Source organism: Nannobrachium achirus (genome assembly GCF_963921795.1).
Source record: "Nannobrachium achirus genome assembly, chromosome: 2".
In the NCBI taxonomy this organism is placed as follows: domain Eukaryota; kingdom Metazoa; phylum Chordata; class Actinopteri; order Myctophiformes; family Myctophidae; genus Nannobrachium; species Nannobrachium achirus.
In genome coordinates, this window is record NC_137811.1 from 12011049 (window position 1) to 12025573 (window position 14525).

At 44.2% G+C, this 14525-nt stretch overlaps 2 long non-coding RNA genes across 2 annotated transcripts in view; one reads left to right on the forward strand and one right to left on the reverse strand.

The window, feature by feature from the left end:
• Positions 1-1107: 1107 nt before the first annotated feature.
• On the forward strand, positions 1108-6743 carry LOC308303413. Its single transcript, XR_013962989.1, has 3 exons — positions 1108-1219; positions 4316-4455; positions 5276-6743. It is a non-coding gene; the product is annotated as an uncharacterized lncRNA (long non-coding RNA).
• Positions 6744-10663: 3920 nt separating this feature from the next.
• LOC308303792 overlaps positions 10664-14525 on the reverse strand; it is a 4728-nt gene continuing 866 nt past the window's right edge. The window contains exons 2-3 of the long non-coding RNA XR_013963019.1: positions 11946-12085; positions 10664-11125 (exon numbers count right to left, since the gene is read on the reverse strand). This is a non-coding gene — a long non-coding RNA (uncharacterized lncRNA). The remainder of the gene's footprint in view (positions 11126-11945; positions 12086-14525) is intronic.

Genomic DNA, 14525 nt, shown 5'->3' on the forward strand with positions numbered 1-14525 from the left:
TTGAAATGTGCAGATACACTTATAATGTATGTTGGTCTGTTTACTGTTGAGCGAGAAAACAATGTTAACATTAAGCTAAACATCTGGGGACCCCCCCAAAATAATATGGGGACTCCTCTGGGGGTCCCAACCCACAGGTTGAGACACCCGCTTCGAACGTTATCAGAACATAGAATGTCCATTATCAGCCTTTATTAACTGCATAGAATGCGCCCATTATGGCCATATTGCCCATACTGAGGAACTCATTATGTTTTTATCAGACATAGTCTCTGTTGATTATGGTACGTCCCATGGAAAATGCCCATACTCTCGTTCAGGCACTATGTTTTAATCAGACATTCTGTCTGTTGATAATGTAACGTTCTATTACATCACATCGGCCGATATGTCAGTCACGTGACTGCTGTTTTTTTTTGTTTCGTTTTTTTCAACACTGCTCCCATAACCTTTATTCTCAGTGTTATATGCAATATTTTACGAAAGTTTCTGCATTATATTGTTCACTGATACAAGACTGACAGTCTTATTATAATTATCTTCAAAATAGCGTTGGTACTTTCTCCCTTTTTAGTCCTTACGTCAACATAAACATTCAGATTTCAAAGATACGGCGTTTGCTCAATAGCCAAGGATGTTACAATTATGGACGGCCCCTCACATGTACGCATAATGTTCCGTGTTGTTTAATAATAATCATTTTTGATCCGATCGGTGGCTTTTAACAACGCGACCCCATCGGCCGTTGGGGTGTATTGCACCTTATAACTCCTATCACTGATCTGATTAAAATGCTTTTTACTAAACAATACAGAATGCACTCGTGCCGAGGTTGGGCCGTATATAATTGTAACATCTGTAGCCCCGGGGAAATAACTCTATATTTGAAATCTGAACGTCTTTGTAGATGTACGGAGGGAGAACGTGCAAAGATTATTTTTTTGAAGATATCACGTTGGGAATGCGATTGATCCCAGGCTGAGACTGACTACTGTATCCGGTTATTTCCACGCGTTACGACGCGTTGGCACAGACAGAGTATTTCCGTATCCTGTCCAGGGCGGAAGTAATGTGTAACGCGAAATTATCACACTCAGACTGAACCACCCGGGACCAACCAGGAGGCTAAAACAGAGGCTCGTGGATTGTTGTTTAACTCGTTTCACAAGAGAAAAGAAGCTCGCTTTCGTGGATATCTTCATATAGCGACTCCATTCAGGTAAGAGACAATAGGCATCATCTAGAATGACTCAATGGGGGTGTATTGTTAAAATGTTAGGCTGTTCTACAGTAGGTCTGTAATGTTTTTTCTTTACCTTGCAACACATGCTAACTCTCATGCTAACTGAAAGCTATTAAAGCTAACAACAACAACAGCTCCCTCCCTCAGCCAGGGACCCCTTCTTAGCTGAGAGAGAGATGAAGCAGGGACCCCTTAGCTGAGAGAGCAGGGACCCCTTAGTTGAGAGAGAGATGAAGCAGGGACCCCTTAGCTGAGAGAGAGATGAAGCAGGGACCCCTTAGTTGAGAGAGAGATGAAGCAGGGACCCCTTAGCTGAGAGAGAGATGAAGCAGGGACCCCTTAGTTGAGAGAGAGATGAAGCAGGGACCCCTTAGTTGAGAGAGAGATGAAGCAGGGACCCCTTAGCTGAGAGAGAGATGAAGCAGGGACCCCTTAGCTGAGAGAGATGAAGCAGGGACCCCTTAGCTGAGAGAGAGATGAAGCAGGGACCCCTTAGCTGAGAGAGAGATGAAGCAGGGACCCCTTAGCTGAGAGAGATGAAGCAGGGACCCCTTAGCTGAGAGAGAGATGAAGCAGGGACCCCTTAGCTGAGAGAGATGAAGCAGGGACCCCTTAGCTGAGAGAGATGAAGCAGGGACCCCTTAGCTGAGAGAGAGATGAAGCAGGGACCCCTTAGCTGAGAGAGATGAAGCAGGGACCCCTTAGCCGGGAGAGATGAAGCAGGGACCCCTTAGCTGAGAGAGAGATGAAGCAGGGACCCCTTAGCTGAGAGAGAGATGAAGCAGGGACCCCTTAGCTGAGAGAGAGATGAAGCAGGGACCCCTTAGCTGAGAGAGAGATGAAGCAGGGACCCCTTAGCTGAGAGAGATGAAGCAGGGACCCCTTAGCTGAGAGAGAGATGAAGCAGGGACCCCTTAGCTGAGAGAGAGATGAAGCAGGGACCCCTTAGCTGAGAGAGATGAAGCAGGGACCCCTTAGCCGGGAGAGATGAAGCAGGGACCCCTTAGCTGAGAGAGAGATGAAGCAGGGACCCCTTAGCTGAGAGAGAGATGAAGCAGGGGACCCCTTAGCTGAGAGAGAGATGAAGCAGGGACCCCTTAGCTGAGAGAGAGATGAAGCAGGGACCCCTTAGCTGAGAGAGAGATGAAGCAGGGACCCCTTAGCTGAGAGAGATGAAGCAGGGACCCCTTAGCTGAGAGAGAGATGAAGCAGGGACCCCTTAGCTGAGAGAGAGATGAAGCAGGGACCCCTTAGCTGAGAGAGATGAAGCAGGGACCCCTTAGCTGAGAGAGAGATGAAGCAGGGACCCCTTAGCTGAGAGAGATGAAGCAGGGACCCCTTAGCTGAGAGAGATGAAGCAGGGACCCCTTAGCTGAGAGAGAGATGAAGCAGGGACCCCTTAGCTGAGAGAGATGAAGCAGGGACCCCTTAGCCGGGAGAGATGAAGCAGGGACCCCTTCGCTGAGAGAGATGAAGCAGGGACCCCCTTAGCTGAGAGAGAGATGAAGCAGGGACCCCTTAGCTGAGAGAGAGATGAAGCAGGGACCCCTTAGCTGAGAGAGATGAAGCAGGGACCCCTTAGCTGAGAGAGATGAAGCAGGGACCCCTTAGCTGAGAGAGAGATGAAGCAGGGGACCCCTTAGCTGAGAGAGAGATGAAGCAGGGACCCCTTAGCTGAGAGAGAGATGAAGCAGGGACCCCTTAGCTGAGAGAGAGATGAAGCAGGGACCCCTTAGCTGAGAGATGAAGCAGGGACCCCTTAGCTGAGAGAGAGATGAAGCAGGGACCCCTTAGCTGAGAGAGAGATGAAGCAGGGACCCCTTAGCTGAGAGAGAGATGAAGCAGGGACCCCTTAGCTGAGAGAGAGATGAAGCAGGGACCCCTTAGCTGAGAAAGCACTGTTCTTTACTTCAACAGAGGTCCGGGACCCCTAGGGGGTCCCCGGAGTTACTACTGGGGGTCCTCCAAATCTTTGAGTGATATAAACCTTTTTTCTACTCCTTTTTTATATTAACTACTTGAACCCTAGTGTCCATATTCTGAGAACTGTAGCCCAAAATAGCAGATCTACAAGCTCACAACGCCTCAATCAGCTGTTTTTGGCAAAGACCTTTGGTGTAGAGGGGAAAAAGAGCAGACCAAGTACAGAGTGAAAGGTCAAGTTTATTAAGTATTGACAGTTCAAGTGGTTAAATATCTGAAAACACAAATTGACATGAAAATACACTGATGATTGTGCTGTCAAACAATGAAACTATATGGAATCTAATCAATCTATGAACAGGTTGTGGGGGTCCCTGCTTCAATCTCTCTCAACTAATGGGTCCTTGGCCTGAAAACGTTGTTTAATCTGTCAATTATTTAAGCAATTAATCAGATTGTGGCATTTGTTTAGCTATTACCTTATACATTCTGATTAAAGAATAGCTACACATTTGTCAGGCTAAATTGTAACCGTGTTCTTTTCAAATAGGTAATTTAAAAATAAATATTCAAGGCATATTTTTAGCAGGGTTCCCACGGTCATGAAATTACTGGAAATATTTTGAAACAGTCCTGGAAGGTCCAGGAGAAATAGCTATGCATTCTTTGAATATTAGAGGCAGAAATTGTGAAAATAGCCGATCTTCATGCTCACAACGTTGCGAGGCGTTGTGAGCATGTAGATCTGCTATTTTCACAATAGAACAGTGTTATACAACATTTCTCAACTCTTTAGTGCTCGTCAGGGTGCCGGGTCCCCAGTAAAAACATGATTATTTCGGGGTCACGGCCTGAAAAGGTTGAGAACCACTGGCATACACTACCTGTCTTTGGGCATTGTGCATAGGAGTAAGCAACATGTTATTGAGCTGAATTATTGTTATATAGTCCTGTATATTGGGTTAAATATTCTGGAAAAGTTTTGGAAATTAATTGGAAAACATTTGTGGGAACCCTGAGTAATGTGTGTGTGTGTGTGTGTGTGTGTGTGTGTGTGTGTGTGTGTGTGTGTGTGTGTGTGTGTGTGTGTGTGTGTGTGTGTGTTTGTGTTTGTGTTTGTGTGTTTGTGTGTGTGTGTATTACTACCAGCGGGGCATCCTGGCCTACCAGTTCAAAGAAAGGCCCAAGAACATTCGCTTCATCGACGAGGAAGATGCAGGCTGCCACGGTGCCCCAGCCCCACAGACCAGCTACGTCACCATCATCCCAGCCAACCCCATAAGCACCAGGTAGGCCTGTCACAATTATTACCAGGGTTCCCACGGTCATGAAATTCCTGGAAATATTTTGAGATTAGAATCATATTTTTCCAGTACTGGAAAAGTTTTGGAATTGATCAAGGCTCCTGGAAGGCCCTGGAAAAAATAGCTATGCATTGTCTTTGGTTATTGATTTGGTTAATACCTCTGAAATGGCAAATTAAACATGGGCCAAATTGTCAAATATTAGAGCCAGAAATTGTGAAAATAGCCGATCTACATGCTCACAACGTCTCGCAGCGCAGTTTTGGAAATTAATTGATAAAAAGCTGTGGGAACCCTGTTTTAGTTCTTTAGCACGGTATTAATAGAAATTCCAGCGATTATGTGCCGATTTGATTACGATTACTAAACTAGTAAGACGCCTCAGGGCGACAATTCTTGGCCATCTGGCCAGTGATGTATATCGGACCAGTTACCCATATACTATATGGAGATCCATGTACTGTACGTCCCTTTTATGCCCATACATGGAGATCCCTGTCTGAACCAGCCGCACATAATATGGGCTGTCTTCCTCCACATATGGGCAATTCCATTATGCAGTTCTGTTAGATATGGGCTTAATCAGGAATCTCCATATATGGGCATAAAAGATTCTGGGGAATACCCATATATGGACTTTTACATAGGTGATGTCACCGGATGTATCAAGGGAACCAACCCATATGTAAAAATGTGTACACACACACGTCTACACGGAGATAAGCTGTGACATTTCTCATGGCAACCTTAAGTCGCAATTAGTTGGGGCACTCCAAATTTACACAAACTCTGTTTTTCTCCACAGATGAAGCCCAAACATGCCAGGAAGGTCAACGTTGCGGCTGACTCTGGATTGCCACAGTGACCTCCGAGAGAGCAGCATGGATCTGTCTACAGCAGGATCAGCATGTGCGACCACTGGAGCACTTTTGGACTGAACTCTTTACATTTGGATTTGGTGGACAGATTTGTGGAGTATTTATCTGCAACTGCCTGAGGACAATGAAACAAAATGGACTTCCAGGAGCTGCTCACCAGCTTCTACCGGAATGGAGAGCACCTCCCACGGTCACCAGCCCATTCGCCTATAACTTATTCGCCTTAACAGATTTCGCTCTTTCACCGTGCATGGAGGAGAGTCTTTTCACGGCCGTTGAAGAGCCATTTCGCCTAAATGTTCAAGGGTCCGTCTTTTTTATCCATTTTGCCTGGCTGCCACGCTGTGGGCAGACAGACAGACAGGTAGACAGACAGACAGACAGACAGACAGACAGAATTTGGCACAGAGCAGAGGAGCGCGAACCAGACACCACTTCACCATAATAAAGCAGCAGTAGTAGGCTATCTTCCAAATCAAATTGTCAGGAGGACATCATGTCATGACTCATGACCTTGCGCAGCAGTGCACGTATCAATTAATTAATTATTTAGACACTGATTCCAAAGCTCTAATCTGTATGTCTGCTCAATTCTGCTGTAAACATAATGTTGGCCTTCGTTCCATTTTGGGGGCTGGGCGGCCAACAAAGTAAATCGTCACTGTCGGGCAGAAACCTTGTATCTCCAAGTTTCAAATGTGTACATTTTTTCGCAAAGCCCTGCTTCATCAAACAAGGCTGTCGCACAAAAGTAGTGAAAACAGCCGATCTACAAGCACACAACGCCTCTTTAATTACTTTATTAAATGATAAATACAAAACAAACGGTTTTCTACCCGACAACGACAAATTATAACTCAAGTAATTGGCCCACTGGCTTGTCACTTGTCATGATCTGAAATGGCAAATCTTTGAGTAGCAGCAGCGCTATGGAGAGAGATCTCTCTCTATAGCGCGCAATTAGGGCCTCCAACTATTTTTCCCGGGCTGAATCAGGGGCCCAGCACGTCCCTGGTTCTCAACCTGTGGGTCAGTACTCTGTTAACTGTTACTCTTGTTGCATCGAGGGCAGACGTTTTGAAAATGGTGCATTATCTTGTGGAAGAATACATGGAAAATATATATATAAGCTGTATCACAATACACAATCTTATCACGATTCTTTCTCATGTTGGTTTTTATGTTTATCTTTCAAGTTACTTAACAGTCAACCTCCTACAAGATAACAAAAAATAAAAGGGAAAAAGGATGAGGTTTGACAACTACTGATTTAGACGAAATTGCTAATTCTCTGTATTAACAATTCAACATGCATTGTATCACGATATATACTGTATATAATATATCTGAAGAGGCGTATCAACGATATGTATCACCAAATGCCAATTGTCTTTGTAAGCTTCAGGTGGTTGTTATGGTAACGCCTGCTGTCAATCAAATTGTTGCCTTCATCTGTCAATCACTGTTGGTTTTCGACCGTGTTATGCTTTGCTGGTGCTTTTGTTTTAAGATCTTTTGCATGTTACTGTTTTTGTATCAATAAATGATTTTTCATATCCAACTTAATATCTACTCTCTGGACTTACTAACCACACACTACATGCGTGTATGTTTTATGCTTGTTTATGCTTGTTTATGCTCGCAGTAGGGCTTATTGGTAAGCCGTGAGTCAGATGATAAACCTTTGTGCTGTATACAGTATGTCTGCTTTACAGTAACAATTAGTGTGCTATTACATAGTAATAATGCAGTGATACAACTAAGCAGTTAAAATTAGCCAAAAATAGCAGATCTACAAGCTCACAATGCCTCGCGCTGCGAGGCCGTGTGAGTTTGTAGATCGGCTATATTCGGCAAAGAGTTTTGTGTCGTGGAGAAAAAGAGCAGACCAAGTACAGAGTGAAAGGTCAAGTTTATTAAGTATTGACGGTTCAAGTGGTTACAGTAAATACTCTGATGATTTTGCTGTCAAACAATGGAACTATGGAATCACTGAAAAGGTTATAGGGACCTCCTTGGCCTGAAAACGTTTAACGTTGAACCCAGAACCTTAGAAGATATGCTATTTTCAACTAGCCAATGAACAACAGATGTTGATACTACCCTGTAGTATTTAGGATGGGGACCCCTGTATCTGAGGGGACTACCCATAACTACAAAGGTTCATTAGTCCTACATTGGTTAGGGTTAAGTTTAGGGTTAGAATTCACCAGGTAAGCATTCACTAGTTTCGGACTAATGGGCTGTAGGGTTAGGGTTATCAAATCGTCAGACTTTTCTTTGTTCTCTCTCTCTCTCTCGCTGAACAATCTGTTATAATGTCGGTCTTTGATTATGGTGATGTGCTGTGTACATGCATGCCTCACTCTCCACACTGAAGCCTCTTGATGCTGTCTACCACCGTGCCTTGCGGTTTATAACTGGTGATGATTATCTTACCCATCATTGTTTATTATATGAAAAAGTAGGTTGGCCATCTCTCACAGTTCATAGAGAGCAACACTGTATTTTATTTATTTATAAGGCCTTCTGTGGTAAACTTCCTTTGTATTTATCCACATTGGTAGAACCAATAGTCACTGGACATGCAACTCGCTCACAGGTATTCATTAGGTATTCCTGTCCAACTATGAATAGTGAGCAAGGAAAGACGGCCTTCAAGTATTATGCTCCACACAAGTGGGATAAACTTCAGGAATCTCTGAAACTGGTTCGATTGGTCTCTATAGTTACATTTAAAGTGCTCCTTGAGGGCACACTACATAGTGAATGCACATGTTTTGTGTAAGAACTATATTATATGTTATGTACTTCCTGCATCTGTAACGTTATACTGTGGTTTGATTGTCTATTGTATTTTACATTGCTTGTGTGGTTTTTTATGATGTGATCAGGGTGTCCTTGAAAAAGAGAGCTTGCTCTCAATGGGCTCCCCTGAATTAATAAAGGAAAAAGAAAGAAAGAAAGAACTTCATTAAGTTTTATGTATTTATGATAAGATGTCATTATACACTATGAACTTCATTATAAACTTCATAAAGCTCAGATAAAGTTGTGTAATACCCATTGTATATCTATATCTGGCTCTCTGTTATGCCCATATTTGGTGTTCTGTGCCCATGCCAGTCTGTGACAACTCCGTGATGTCAGTCATTTTGGGCACTGTTTAGTATCAGTGATGTCAGTCATGACAAATATAATTTGTGCATTGTTTCAGTATGCGGCTATTACCATGGTGGTGGGTGGTGACACTGTTTAGTATCAGTGCAGACAGACGGCGGACAGGGTTAGGGTTAGGGTTAGGGTTAGGACATCCTAATGTCCAAAAGGACATTCAGTCTATTAACAGATACAGTAGATGGGGCGTGCAGCGTTTTTTAATGTTATTAGTCCGATGTCCCATTAGTCCGAGGCTGGTGAATGCTAACCTGCCGACGCTGGTGAATGATTAACTGCTGACACTGGTGAATATTAACCTGCCGACGATGGTGAATGATAACCTATAGTGAATGATAACCATAGACTCCACACCCTCCTATCTAACATCAGGGTCTACAGAGCTCTACAGTGTTGTGTGCTAAACCCTCCACTATCACCTATCTAATATCAGGGTCTACAGAGCTCTACAGCAGAGGTCTTCAATGTGTTCAGGCCAAGGACCCTTTAGTTGAGAGAGAAATGAAGCAGGGACCCCTATAACCTTTTCAGTGATTCCATAGTTCCATTATTTGACAGCAAAATCATCAGAGTATTTACTGTAACCACTTGAACCGTCAATACTTAATAAACTTGACCTTTCACTCTGTACTTGGTCTGCTCTTTTTCTCCACGACACAAAACTCTTTGCCGAATATAGCCGATCTACAAACTCACACGGCCTCGCAGCGCGAGGCATTGTGAGCTTGTAGATCTGCTATTTTTGGCTAATTTTAACTGCTTAGTTGTATCACTGCATTATTACTATGTAATAGCACACTAATTGTTACTGTAAAGCAGACATACTGTATACAGCACAAAGGTTTATCATCTGACTCACGGCTTACCAATAAGCCCTACTGCGAGCATAAACAAGCATAAACAAGCATAAAACATACACGCATGTAGTGTGTGGTTAGTAAGTCCAGAGAGTAGATATTAAGTTGGATATGAAAAATCATTTATTGATACAAAAACAGTAACATGCAAAAGATCTTAAAACAAAAGCACCAGCACAGCATAACACGGTCGAAAACCAACAGTGATTGACAGATGAAGGCAACAATTTGATTGACAGCAGGCGTTACCATAACAACCACCTGAAGCTTACAAAGACAATTGGCATTTGGTGATACATATCGTTGATACGCCTCTTCAGATATATTATATACAGTATATATCGTGATACAATGCATGTTGAATTGTTAATACAGAGAATTAGCAATTTCGTCTAAATCAGTAGTTGTCAAACCTCATCCTTTTTCCCTTTTATTTTTTGTTATCTTGTAGGAGGTTGACTGTTAAGTAACTTGAAAGATAAACATAAAAACCAACATGAGAAAGAATCGTGATAAGATTGTGTATTGTGATACAGCTTATATATATATTTTCCATGTATTCTTCCACAAGATAATGCACCATTTTCAAAACGTCTGCCCTCGATGCAACAAGAGTAACAGTTAACAGAGTACTGACCCACAGGTTGAGAACCAGGGACGTGCTGGGCCCCTGATTCAGCCCGGGAAAAATAGTTGGAGGCCCTAATTGCGCGCTATAGAGAGAGATCTCTCTCCATAGCGCTGCTGCTACTCAAAGATTTGCCATTTCAGATCATGACAAGTGACAAGCCAGTGGGCCAATTACTTGAGTTATAATTTGTCGTTGTCGGGTAGAAAACCGTTTGTTTTGTATTTATCATTTAATAAAGTAATTAAAGAGGCGTTGTGTGCTTGTAGATCGGCTGTTTTCACTACTTTTGTGCGACAGCCTTGTTTGATGAAGCAGGGCTTTGCGAAAAAATGTACACATTTGAAACTTGGAGATACAAGGTTTCTGCCCGACAGTGACGATTTACTTTGTTGGCCGCCCAGCCCCCAAAATGGAACGAAGGCCAACATTATGTTTACAGCAGAATTGAGCAGACATACAGATTAGAGCTTTGGAATCAGTGTCTAAATAATTAATTAATTGATACGTGCACTGCTGCGCAAGGTCATGAGTCATGACATGATGTCCTCCTGACAATTTGATTTGGAAGATAGCCTACTACTGCTGCTTTATTATGGTGAAGTGGTGTCTGGTTCGCGCTCCTCTGCTCTGTGCCAAATTCTGTCTGTCTGTCTGTCTGTCTGTCTGTCTGTCTACCTGTCTGTCTGTCTGCCCACAGTGTGGCAGCCAGGCAAAATGGATAAAAAAGACGGACCCTTGAACATTTAGGCGAAATGGCTCTTCAACGGCCGTGAAAAGACTCTCCTCCATGCACGGTGAAAGAGCGAAATCTGTTAAGGCGAATAAGTTATAGGCGAATGGGCTGGTGACCGTGGGAGGTGCTCTCCATTCCGGTAGAAGCTGGTGAGCAGCTCCTGGAAGTCCATTTTGTTTCATTGTCCTCAGGCAGTTGCAGATAAATACTCCACAAATCTGTCCACCAAATCCAAATGTAAAGAGTTCAGTCCAAAAGTGCTCCAGTGGTCGCACATGCTGATCCTGCTGTAGACAGATCCATGCTGCTCTCTCGGAGGTCACTGTGGCAATCCAGAGTCAGCCGCAACGTTGACCTTCCTGGCATGTTTGGGCTTCATCTGTGGAGAAAAACAGAGTTTGTGTAAATTTGGAGTGCCCCAACTAATTGCGACTTAAGGTTGCCATGAGAAATGTCACAGCTTATCTCCGTGTAGACGTGTGTGTGTACACATTTTTACATATGGGTTGGTTCCCTTGATACATCCGGTGACATCACCTATGTAAAAGTCCATATATGGGTATTCCCCAGAATCTTTTATGCCCATATATGGAGATTCCTGATTAAGCCCATATCTAACAGAACTGCATAATGGAATTGCCCATATGTGGAGGAAGACAGCCCATATTATGTGCGGCTGGTTCAGACAGGGATCTCCATGTATGGGCATAAAAGGGACGTACAGTACATGGATCTCCATATAGTATATGGGTAACTGGTCCGATATACATCACTGGCCAGATGGCCAAGAATTGTCGCCCTGAGGCGTCTTACTAGTTTAGTAATCGTAATCAAATCGGCACATAATCGCTGGAATTTCTATTAATACCGTGCTAAAGAACTAAAACAGGGTTCCCACAGCTTTTTATCAATTAATTTCCAAAACTGCGCTGCGAGACGTTGTGAGCATGTAGATCGGCTATTTTCACAATTTCTGGCTCTAATATTTGACAATTTGGCCCATGTTTAATTTGCCATTTCAGAGGTATTAACCAAATCAATAACCAAAGACAATGCATAGCTATTTTTTCCAGGGCCTTCCAGGAGCCTTGATCAATTCCAAAACTTTTCCAGTACTGGAAAAATATGATTCTAATCTCAAAATATTTCCAGGAATTTCATGACCGTGGGAACCCTGGTAATAATTGTGACAGGCCTACCTGGTGCTTATGGGGTTGGCTGGGATGATGGTGACGTAGCTGGTCTGTGGGGCTGGGGCACCGTGGCAGCCTGCATCTTCCTCGTCGATGAAGCGAATGTTCTTGGGCCTTTCTTTGAACTGGTAGGCCAGGATGCCCCGCTGGTAGTAATACACACACACACACACACACACACACACACACACACACACACACACACACACACACACACACACACACACACACACACACACACACACACACACACACACACACACACACACACACACACACACATTACTCAGGGTTCCCACAAATGTTTTCCAATTAATTTCCAAAACTTTTCCAGAATATTTAACCCAATATACAGGACTATATAACAATAATTCAGCTCAATAACATGTTGCTTACTCCTATGCACAATGCCCAAAGACAGGTAGTGTATGCCAGTGGTTCTCAACCTTTTCAGGCCGTGACCCCGAAATAATCATGTTTTTACTGGGGACCCGGCACCCTGACGAGCACTAAAGAGTTGAGAAATGTTGTATAACACTGTTCTATTGTGAAAATAGCAGATCTACATGCTCACAACGCCTCGCAACGTTGTGAGCATGAAGATCGGCTATTTTCACAATTTCTGCCTCTAATATTCAAAGAATGCATAGCTATTTCTCCTGGACCTTCCAGGACTGTTTCAAAATATTTCCAGTAATTTCATGACCGTGGGAACCCTGCTAAAAATATGCCTTGAATATTTATTTTTAAATTACCTATTTGAAAAGAACACGGTTACAATTTAGCCTGACAAATGTGTAGCTATTCTTTAATCAGAATGTATAAGGTAATAGCTAAACAAATGCCACAATCTGATTAATTGCTTAAATAATTGACAGATTAAACGTTTTCAGGCCAAGGACCCATTAGTTGAGAGAGATTGAAGCAGGGACCCCCACAACCTGTTCATAGATTGATTAGATTCCATATAGTTTCATTGTTTGACAGCACAATCATCAGTGTATTTTCATGTCAATTTGTGTTTTCAGATATTTAACCACTTGAACTGTCAATACTTAATAAACTTGACCTTTCACTCTGTACTTGGTCTGCTCTTTTTCCCCTCTACACCAAAGGTCTTTGCCAAAAACAGCTGATTGAGGCGTTGTGAGCTTGTAGATCTGCTATTTTGGGCTACAGTTCTCAGAATATGGACACTAGGGTTCAAGTAGTTAATATAAAAAAGGAGTAGAAAAAAGGTTTATATCACTCAAAGATTTGGAGGACCCCCAGTAGTAACTCCGGGGACCCCCTAGGGGGGGGGTCTCAGCTAAGGGGTCCCTGCTTCATCTCTCTCTCAGCTAAGGGGTCCCTGCTTCATCTCTCTCTCAGCTAAGGGGTCCCTGCTTCATCTCTCTCTCAGCTAAGGGGTCCCCTGCTTCATCTCTCTCTCAGCTAAGGGGTCCCTGCTTCATCTCTCTCAGCTAAGGGGTCCCTGCTTCATCTCTCTCAGCTAAGGGGTCCCTGCTTCATCTCTCTCTCAGCTAAGGGGTCCCTGCTTCATCTCTCTCTCAGCTAAGGGGGTCCCTGCTTCATCTCTCTCAGCGAAGGGGTCCCTGCTTCATCTCTCCCGGCTAAGGGGTCCCTGCTTCATCTCTCTCAGCTAAGGGGTCCCTGCTTCATCTCTCTCTCAGCTAAGGGGTCCCTGCTTCATCTCTCTCAGCTAAGGGGTCCCTGCTTCATCTCTCTCAGCTAAGGGGTCCCTGCTTCATCTCTCTCTCAGCTAAGGGGTCCCTGCTTCATCTCTCTCAGCTAAGGGGTCCCTGCTTCATCTCTCTCTCAGCTAAGGGGTCCCTGCTTCATCTCTCTCTCAGCTAAGGGGTCCCTGCTTCATCTCTCTCAGCTAAGGGGTCCCTGCTTCATCTCTCTCTCAGCTAAGGGGTCCCTGCTTCATCTCTCTCTCAGCTAAGGGGTCCCTGCTTCATCTCTCTCTCAGCTAAGGGGTCCCTGCTTCATCTCTCTCTCAGCTAAGGGGTCCCCTGCTTCATCTCTCTCTCAGCTAAGGGGTCCCTGCTTCATCTCTCTCAGCTAAGGGGTCCCTGCTTCATCTCTCTCAGCTAAGGGGTCCCTGCTTCATCTCTCTCTCAGCTAAGGGGTCCCTGCTTCATCTCTCTCTCAGCTAAGGGGGTCCCTGCTTCATCTCTCTCAGCGAAGGGGTCCCTGCTTCATCTCTCCCGGCTAAGGGGTCCCTGCTTCATCTCTCTCAGCTAAGGGGTCCCTGCTTCATCTCTCTCTCAGCTAAGGGGTCCCTGCTTCATCTCTCTCAGCTAAGGGGTCCCTGCTTCATCTCTCTCAGCTAAGGGGTCCCTGCTTCATCTCTCTCTCAGCTAAGGGGTCCCTGCTTCATCTCTCTCAGCTAAGGGGTCCCTGCTTCATCTCTCTCTCAGCTAAGGGGTCCCTGCTTCATCTCTCTCTCAGCTAAGGGGTCCCTGCTTCATCTCTCTCAGCTAAGGGGTCCCTGCTTCATCTCTCTCTCAGCTAAGGGGTCCCTGCTTCATCTCTCTCTCAGCTAAGGGGTCCCTGCTTCATCTCTCTCTCAGCTAAGGG